This window comes from Oncorhynchus masou, chromosome 1 (assembly GCF_036934945.1).
Source record: "Oncorhynchus masou masou isolate Uvic2021 chromosome 1, UVic_Omas_1.1, whole genome shotgun sequence".
Classification (NCBI taxonomy): domain Eukaryota; kingdom Metazoa; phylum Chordata; class Actinopteri; order Salmoniformes; family Salmonidae; genus Oncorhynchus; species Oncorhynchus masou.
The window spans coordinates 15,477,859-15,487,915 of NC_088212.1; positions in this window are offsets into that span (position 1 = coordinate 15,477,859).

Here is a 10,057-nt window from a genome sequence, read left to right on the forward strand (position 1 = left end):
AGATGGTCAATAAATTAAAATTCCTCTGCCTACACATCTCAGAGAATCTAAAATGGTCTAACCATACGGACACGGTAGTGAAGAAGGCACGACAGTGACTTTTCAACCTCAGGATGCTGAATAAATTTGGCCTGTCCCCAAGGTCCCTCACAGTGTTCTACAGGAGCACCATCGAGAGCACACTGTGGGCTGCATAACAGCCTGGTACGGCAACTTCACCGCCACGGACCGCAAGGCTCTTCAGAGGGTGACACGTGAAGCCCGAAAGCACTGGGTGCACACTGCCTGGTGTCACTGGAAGGCCATGCCCTGTTCTCCTAGCTTCAATTACTCAGATGCAGGCAATACAGGAGCATCATGGCAAAAGCTTAAAGACTGGCCAATAGTTTCTACCCTCAGACCACCTGCCCCCCCTCCCCCTGCTACCCCCCCTATGGTCATTCCCCCCACCCCCATGGATATTTCCCCCTTCCCCTCCACTTACCTTCTGTTTTGGTTTGTGTGTTTGTCATTTGGGTGTTCAGAATGAATACGTGGTCTGTCATATGGTAATTTGGTAAAAAGACAATTTGACATTTGCTCAGTACATTATTTTCACTGTCTAATGAGTCTAATGTTAATGATAATGCAGACGATTTTCCCAAGGTTGCTGTTAAAGCATATCCCATAGAGGTTATTGAGGGCAAATTTGTCTCCATTTTTGTGGATTGGGGTGATCAGTCCGTGGTTCCAAATATTGGGGAAGTTGAGGATGATATTAGTATTACCAATTGGAATTTGTGGTCTGTATATTTTATAATTTAATTTAAAATACCATCAATACCACATGCCTTTTTGGGCTGGAGGTTTTGTATTTTGTCCTGCAGATCATTCAATGTAATTGGAGAATCCAGTGTGTTCTGGTCGTCTTTAATAGCTGATTCTAAGATGTTTAATTGATCATGTATATGTTTCTGCTGTTTGTACTTAGTTATAGAGCCAAAAGATTAAAGAACAGATTTATTAATTAATCTTCATTTTGGATAGATAACTATTTGTGTTGTTGTTTGTTTAGTGTGTTTCAAGTTTCCCAGAAGTGGTTAGATTCTATGGATTCTTCAATTACATTGAGCTGATTTTTGACCAGTTGTTTCTTCTTTTTCCATAGTATATTTCTGTATTGTTTTAGTGATTCGCCATAGTGAAGGCGTAGGCTCAGGTTTTCTGGGTCTTTACAGTATGTTTTTGGTTGGAAAGGTTTCTCTTATGTTTCTGCATTCTTCATCAAACCATTTGTCATAGTTGTTTCTCTCTCTGTCTGTCTCGCTGTCTATCGGTCTGTCTGGTTTCTTCACTCAAGCACTAGAGGAGCTCCAGTTCTGTCTGGTGCCAGGGAAGCTCATCCCAGCCCCATTCCTCCAGCCCCTCTCCTCCAGCCCCTTTCCTCCAGCCCATTTCCTCCAGCCCCTCAAGCATCACGCTCTACATGTAAGATCACACCAACTGTTGTGTCTGTGTTCTTACCGAAAACCAAAACCTCCCTTGGCCACTCATAGCTCCTCTTTCCCCAACCAGGGGCACGCAAGCTCTTCTTTCTCAGCAAGTTCTGCACGGTTCTCCATAGCATCCTGAGGAACAACCCTCTCTGGGGTTCTCCTGCTAGAAGTACATTCGTCACGAGGGTGCTGCATTATCCCCAGTGTCAAAAAAGAGTAGGCAATTAGTAGGACAATCCTACTCATAATTGGTTAAATTCACACATTGTACACAAATGATGTCTACTTATCTTGTCCTCTAAGTGTTTCCAATGGCATCATTGGTGTGCATTGTGTGATTTTAATCAATTATGAGTAGGCATTGCCTACTAATTGCCTACTAATTGTCTACTAATTGTGACTCACCACCTGGATTCGGTCTTATGTAGCAAAATTTGAAATGGTTTTCTTTACATTATATAAATCAAATGAAACTTTATTTGTCACTTGCCGAATACAACAAGTGTAGACTTTACAGTGAAATGCTTACTTACAAGCCATTAACAAACAGTGCAGTTCAAGAAGAGTTAAGAAAATATTTACCAAGTAGACTAAAATAAAAAGTTATAATAAAAAGTAACACAATAAGAAGAACAATAACGAGGTTATATACAGGCGGCACCGGTACCGAGTCAGTAGGTGAGGGTGATGTGACTATGCATAGATAATAAACAGCGAGTAGCAGCAGTGCACCAAAGGGGTGGATCAATGTAAATTGTCCGGTGGCAATTTTATTAATTGTTCAGCAGTCTTATGGCTTGGGGAAGCTGTTGGCTTTAGAAGCTGTTGAGGAGCCTTTTGGTCCTAGACTTGGCGCTCCGTTACCGCTTTCTGTGTGGGAAAACTTGAGTGACTGGAGTCTCTGACAATTTTGGAGTCTCTGACACCGCCTATTATATAGGTCCTGGATGTCAGGAAGCTTGGCCCCAGTGATGTACTAGGCCATTTACACTACCCTCTGTAGCGCCCAGCAGTTGCCATACCAGGCGGTGATGCAACCGGCCAGGATGCTCTCGATGGTGCAGCTGTATAACTGTTTGAGGATCTGGGGCCCATGCCAAATCTTTTCAGTCTCCTGTGGGGAAAACGTTTTGTAGTGCCCTCTTCACGAATGTCTTGATATGTTTGGACCATGATAGTTTGTTGGTGATGAGGACACCAAGGAACTTGAAACTTTCAACTCGCTCCACTACAGCCCCGTCGATGAACTTCTTAAGGCTAGGCGTCCGCCCAGCGGGACAACTTCTGGTGACACTGGAGGGCACACAACTCAAATAAATAATCATACAAATTATGGATATTAAACATTTAGGAACATACAAGTGTCTTATATCGGTTAAAAGCTTAGATTCTTGTTAATCTAACTGCACTATCCAATTTACAACAGGCTTTACAGTGAAAGCATGCCATGCGATTGTTTGAGGACGTCGCCTCACACACATCAAAAGATTTTTTCACCAGCACAGGTTTCATAAATTCACAAATAGCGATTAAATGTTCACTTACTTTTTGAAAATCTTCCTCTGGTTTGTCATCCAAAGGGTCCCAGCTACAATTGTAGTGTTGTTTTGTTAGATAAAATCTTTCTTTATATCCCAAAAAGTCTGTTTAGTTGGCGCCATCAATTTGAGTAATCCACTCGTTCAACATGCAGAGAAAGGAATCCAAAAAGCTACCTCTAAACTTTGTTAAAAAAAGTCCAAATACGTTTCTATTTAATCCTCAGATACCCAAAATGTAATTCAACTATAATATTTCATACAGAAAGAAGTATGTTCAATAGGAAAGCGGTATTAGCAGGTGAGCGTCCTGTATTCGCGTGCACATACACAAATTTACAAGTCTGTATCCCAGCACTAAAACTCATTATTCTTCCTCGTTTTGGAAGAAACAAGCCTGAAACCTTGAACAAAGACTGTTGACATCTAGTGGAAGCCATAGGAATTGCAATCTGGGAGCTGGATTTGGATATGTCCCTATACTTTCCATTGTAAGAGCATGGGCTCTCAATGGATTTTCTTGTACAATATCTATTGTTTATAGTCTCATACATTATTTGAACAGTTCTACAAACTTCAAAGTGTTTTCTATCCAATGGTACCAATTATATGCATATCCTGGCTTCAGGGCCTGAGAAACAGGCAGTTTACTTTGGGCACATCAGTCAGGCGGAAATTGAGAAAAAAGAAGGTGGCGCTACAAAGTATTAACTTAAGGGGGCTGAATAATTTTGCACGCCCAATTTTTCAGTTTTTGATTTGTTAAAAAAGTTTGAAATTTCCAATAAATGTCGTTCCACTTCATGATTGTGTCCCACTTGTTGTTGATTCTTCACAAAAAAATACAGTTTTATATCTTTATGTTTGAAGCCTGAAATGTGGCAAAAGGTCGCAAAGTTCAAGGGGGCCGAATACTTTCGCAAGGCACTGTATATTTGGTTTCCCAGTCATGGCTGTTCTGTCCCAGGTATAGTATTGGTGTATTAGAGGCCTGGTGCAGACAGGACAGTTATTTTGCTGTGATCAAATTCTCTAGCTGCTGTTCTCACAGCTGGGATTCTCACTCACAGCTGCTAACTGTGTCTTTATCCTCCTGTCTAACACACTGCAACACAAACAATCACCCTCCTACACTACAGAGGCAGAGTCCCTTATTTTCTCTCCCCCTTCCCCTGCATCTTATTGTGTGTGTCCTGACAGGTGTCCCTCTACCTGCCTGCCCTGGGGAGGCTGTGTGTGGTCAGGGCAGGTGGCTCCAGAGGCCCCCGGGCAGACAACAGGGGCCCTCGGCCTGGGACCGAACCCACCCCCTGCTGTTGGAGCACCCAGGGGACCGCGACAGGCTGAGTCTGTCTATCTGTTTCTGCCCCCTTGAAGACCACAGACTACCCCAGACAGGCTACACAGAGGCCAGCCAACCAACTTCCCTGAGCACAGCAGAGGGGAGAGAAGAGTGGAAGGAAGAGTGAGAAAAGAAATCTGATGAAATGATGGAAGGTGGGAGAACACCTGGAGTGGGAATAGGGGGTGGGCGGGTGGGGGGGTGAGAGTAAGAGATGAGAGGACGGGAGGTCAGAGCGAGTGTGGAGAAGAGGAGGCGGCAGTAGATATGCCTCATGACATGGCGGTGTAACAGAGCTAACAGGAGAGGTGCACAGACAGGTTAGAGAACCACAGCTACTGCTCATCTGGACAGACAGACAGACAGACAGACAGACAGACAGACAGACAGACGGACGGCTCCCCTCTCTCCCCCTTCACATCCACTCTATGCCCCATACCAGGCAGCTGCCGCTGTTCAACACCCCGTTGTTGGCACAGACAGGCAGGCAGGACGAGGATCATCTCAGGGCTAGTGGTTCACTCACCGACCAGCCTCAGCCTCTCTCCCCTCAGACTTTATTCACCAACATTCACCATTTCAATAGCTATCAGCTCTGACTGCTGATAGCTACTTTATTGAGGTTTACTTACTATCCAAACCTTAATTGAGGTTTACTTACTATCCAAACCTTAATTGAGGTTTACTTACTATGCAAACCTTAATTGAGGTTTACTTACTATGCAAACCTTCATTGAGGTTTACTTACTATGCAAACCTTCATTGAGGTTTACTTACTGTGCAAGTTTACTTACTATGCATGTGATATGTGGATATCCCACCTAGCTATCTGAAGACGAATGCAATGACTGTAAGTTGCTCTGGATAACTGCTAAATGACTAAATGATAATTCAGTTCTTCCCCTTGATTTGGGTGTCTCTCTCTCCTCTCCTCTCTCTATCTCTCTCTGCAAAAGTCCAAACAAAGGCTGGCGGGAGGCTCTAAAAAAATTGAAGCCCTGTTTCCTCCTGCTGGCTTAATCAAGCAGAACTTATTGCGTTTCTGTTTGTCATTGCCCTCTCTCTTTGTCACTCTCTCTCGCCCTCTCTTTGTCTGTCTGTTGCTCCCATACACACGTTACTGTACCATAGCACAGTGAATCACTGCATCCTTTAACTGAAGATCTCTGCTTTGATATCTAGGATTGAGTAACAAAACATTTTAGTTTAGGCTGATTTTAAAGGAATTAAACAGCAATGTCGATTGTGGAGTTGATCTGATGTGTTTGCTGACATTTTGTATCCTGAGAGTGCTTTATCCCACCCCGTGGGGTGGAAATGATACAGGTGAGAGTTTGCTGTCTGTGTGTGTCCGTGCGTCTCTGCGTGTGTGTGTGTGTGTGTGTGCACACATGTTTGTGTGTATTGAGTGTTGGTGTATGGCTTAGTGTACACTGCTCCAGGGCTTGCAGTGATCTTGCAGCCAGAATGACAGAATGACAAAAACTAGAAAAACTAGGTCCACTCGCCAAGTCAAGTTTATTGTCTCCCCATGTGGACAGGGGACTTCTGGGTGGGATGAGATGAAACGTGGCACTTTTCCTCTTATCAGACACACTATCCTTATGGGGACCAAAACAACTGATTCCCATTCAAAATCCTATTTACCCTAACCCCCAAGCTTAACATTGCCATTGTCCTTGTGGGGGCCGGCGAAATGTCCCCAATTTTCATTGTTTCACTATCCTTGTGAGGACTTCTGGTCCCAAAATGGATATTAAAACCAAACACACACACATACCATCTTGCCAGACTTGTCCCTGCTAATAATATGCTTTTTTTTCTATTCTATTGTGTTATTGACTGTACATTTGTTTATTCCATGTATCTTGGTCAGGTCGCAGTTGTAAATGAGAACTCGCCTACCCGGTTATATAAAGGTGAAATTAAATAAATAAAACAAATAATAAGTTACGTGACAGGACGTGTGTTCCTCCCGCACTGCGAGGAGATTCCGCCTGGGTTCTGAACAACCCAATTACCAGGGAAACAAGCAGGCTTCCCTGTAGTAAAGCATGGTTACCCTCACTTTCTCACCTCCTCTTCCCTGTTCCCCACACATCAGGCAGCCAGCAGCTCTGCTCCCAGGCTCACACGCAGGACTCCTGACAACCATTCAGCTATTAGCACTGCGCAGCTTTGAAGAGCCCGCTTTCACCTTCACTAGTTCTTTATTTATTTATTTCTCATAATCTGCTTCTCTCCCCATTGAATTTACTATGTTGCTGTTTTACTCACTAAGTGGAGCGGAAGGCTGAGACGGAAAAAGAATGTGTGATGCCTGCGAAGCCAGTGAGCGAGGTAGACGGTGGTAGTTTGATCAAGAGTGGCACTACCTAGATGGGACTATGTAGTGTAAACATAGCTACAGCCAGGTCATTAATACTGTATGAAACATTGAATTGAATTCTGATGATTAACATACCATCTACGTACCTACCAAGCTCCTGCCTAGGTGCCTACAATAACTCTCGGGGGGCCTTTTTGTCAGTGCCACTGAAATGGGTTGTGACCTTCATCTTGGTTCACCGTCCAGTGAGGGAAAAACAGAGAAGACAAGTAACACACTGACTGCACTGTATTTGAGGGTATGGGCCTTACTAGGTGGCAGTGCACAAGGCCTTCCGATGTTTTGACAGTGACGTCCATTAAAAGACTGAGCTGAGAGAATCTCACTGCTAGGGTCCTGATAGCTGTCTGTTTGAATGAGGCACAGCACAGTGGCCCCTACACACTGCTGCCACTACTCTATTCCTCAGAGGATGTTCCACAAGCTCTTCCTTCTCATTGCTTTGTGTGTGTGTGTGTGTGTTTGTCTATCTAATTTCCTTTTTATGGACATTCATTGTGGGAGTATTAAATAGTTTGAAGAGATGCCGGTCATCAGATGGTGTTGATGATTATGTTTGATGTTATCAGAGGTGACCCCTGACCCAGTCTCCTGTCTCTAGCCAAAATGCCCAGCAGTCTGGTCGGAGGAAGGAGAACATCCCCAGAGGGCTAAACCGAGTCAACACAGGTTTTTATAAAAAATGAAATAAACACACGGATGAGAGAGAAACGCAGAGATAATGGGAAAAGACAACACACGGTGCACATTGATCGTCAGATCTCCAGTTTAAAATATTAAACACAGAAATTAGTGCCGCCATGTAAAGATGAGTGACTGCGTGAGGAACTTCCATAAATTAGGGGTTTGGCACTCTGTGCTCATGTCCCCTCCCCCCAGAAATACTCTGCGCCAGCGACGGGGTGGGGAGATGGAGAGGAGGGCAGGCACACAGACACACGCACACACACATGCACACACACACACAGACACACACATGCACACACACAGACACGCGCACGCACGCACACACACACACAGATTTCATCTTGCTTTCCTATGGGCTATTTTTCTGTGCTGCATATCTTCATCCACGGCCACTTGGATCTCCCTTCTAGCAGCTGATAGGGGCTGAGGGCTTAGGAAGGTTGTTTTCCCTCCTAAAACTATTGTCCTGTGTCCCCTGACTAGACTATTGAGTTGCCCGGGTACCACTAACATAACATGTATTCAGAGCAGACAGACAAGGAATAACATTAAAACGTGACATATTGTGCCTGTGTTCCCTGTTAGAATGCTCAATCACATTTTTTACCTTTATTTAACTAGACACGTCAGTTGCATCACTATCCAGTGACCACCATCTTGTGGTCCACTTTAAAGCACATCGGGGTTTGTGGTATATGGTCGATATACCACGGCTAAGGATTGTTCTTAGGCGCGACACAAACCCCCGAGGTGCCTTATTGTTATTAGAAACTGGTTACCAACATAAATCAGTGTACTGTACAAGTACTGTATTTCTGCGTCATACCTGTGGTATATTGTCTAGTATACACATGGCTAAAATGCTGTTTCAGCCAATCAGCATCCAGGACCCAAACTACCAAAAGCCTAATTTATTTTAAAAAAATGCTCTGTTTTTCAACCTCCATGGCCAGCCAGGGTTTGTAGTTTCATACAGTAGGATGTTTCCATTCAAGCCCATGTTAGTGTGAGAGAGAGATTCTACATTAAAACAATGGATTAAATGAATACTGTGTATAGCTTTCTAGCACCATTCTGACAAATAGCATTGTTATTAGAACCATTGCCGGCAGGTTTTTTAACCAGCTCACCAGCCGATACGCAGTACAGCTACACAGAGAAAGTGGACACATACATCGAACTTTTCTATTAAAGAGTGAAATGGGGGATTGTTAGAAGGATTTATAGAAAAGGACAGGTGGATTTATCCTTTCCGTGCTTTTGTAAATGCTGAGCATGCAATTACCCCTAATAATGGTGGAGTTGTGTCCAAATTGGAGCCATTAAAGTGATTTAACAGTGCGTGGATTGGGCTTGGCATTTGCGAGGATGTGTACACATGGGGAGCTGTGGAATGGGTGTTTAATCACAGCGTTTTAGAGGCCGTAATGGTGGAACACAAAGTGTAGAACGCTGACCTGCCACAGTGCAGAACAACTCATTAAGGCCAACTTGGACTTCACTCTCTGTGGCATACAGTAGGATTTGCAGCTTTTTTGTGTGTGTTCTTTATTTTAATTTCTCTGAATTATTTGTCCAATGTTATCTTTATTGTAAATAATGTATTTTCCATGAAACAAATTTGATATTATTTATCTGATTTCTTTAAGTGTATTATTGGAAGGAGGCAAGTGCATATGAGGGAGAAGTTGCATTGGAAACTGTGTTTCTGTCAGACATCTTGGCTCCAGTGTGTTGCTCACTGTGCAGTGTGAGAGTATTGGTACGGACTAGTAACTCCGAGAGGAATGTGCCTTTTGGGTCACGGTACTGTTCTGGGAGGCTCCATGACCAGATCCAATCCACCAGTCCCAGCTGTCCTGCTGAATTTCAGACTATTCCAGTTTGAAGTAACACAATACAAACCTATTAACTGAACAGGAGCAGGATTCATTTTGGATATCCTGTGGGTTTTTTCTTGTGGCGAGAGGGTACCCACCATAGAGGCGCTGGGTTTGTCTGACAAGAGGAGGTATTTCCTGAGAAGGTGCTGGGACATGATACAGTTAGGGCCACTCAGCACTGGAGATCTGAAACGTGCTGCCCCAACAACACAAGCTACCCTCTGCTTTGTGGCACACAAAAAACTAATAATGCTGTTCCTTGTCCAGATGTTGTCGAAGCTACAGATAAACAGCCTCTATATCTCCGTTGTCCCACCCTTCGACTTCTTTGTCAGGTGGGAATCACGTTTAATGTGTCTAATGCAGCCTCAAGGACACCTCTGGGAAGAAAGGAACTCTTCAAGTTGAAAGCGTTGAGCATTTTCCAAATTTCGCTGTGCCTTGAAATACAGCAAGCCTTTTCCTCTCCACTCCTGCCTGTCCCTCAGGCTGCCCTCTCCTCCCTCTCCTCTCCTCCCTATTTCCCCATACCCTGCTCTATCTGCTCCAGTGAAGCCTCTGAAGAGCCAGGCAGACGTCCTGGAGAGGGCTAGTAAAAAGTTTATTAGTGGCTTTTCAGTCCTGTATTATACTGGCAAGCACAGAGGCACTCACGCTTGGCCTTTAACTTTCTTGTGAAGTTCAGCCATACATGAAGAGGGGCTACTGGTCCTCTAATGTATTCCTGATTTAATATTGTATCA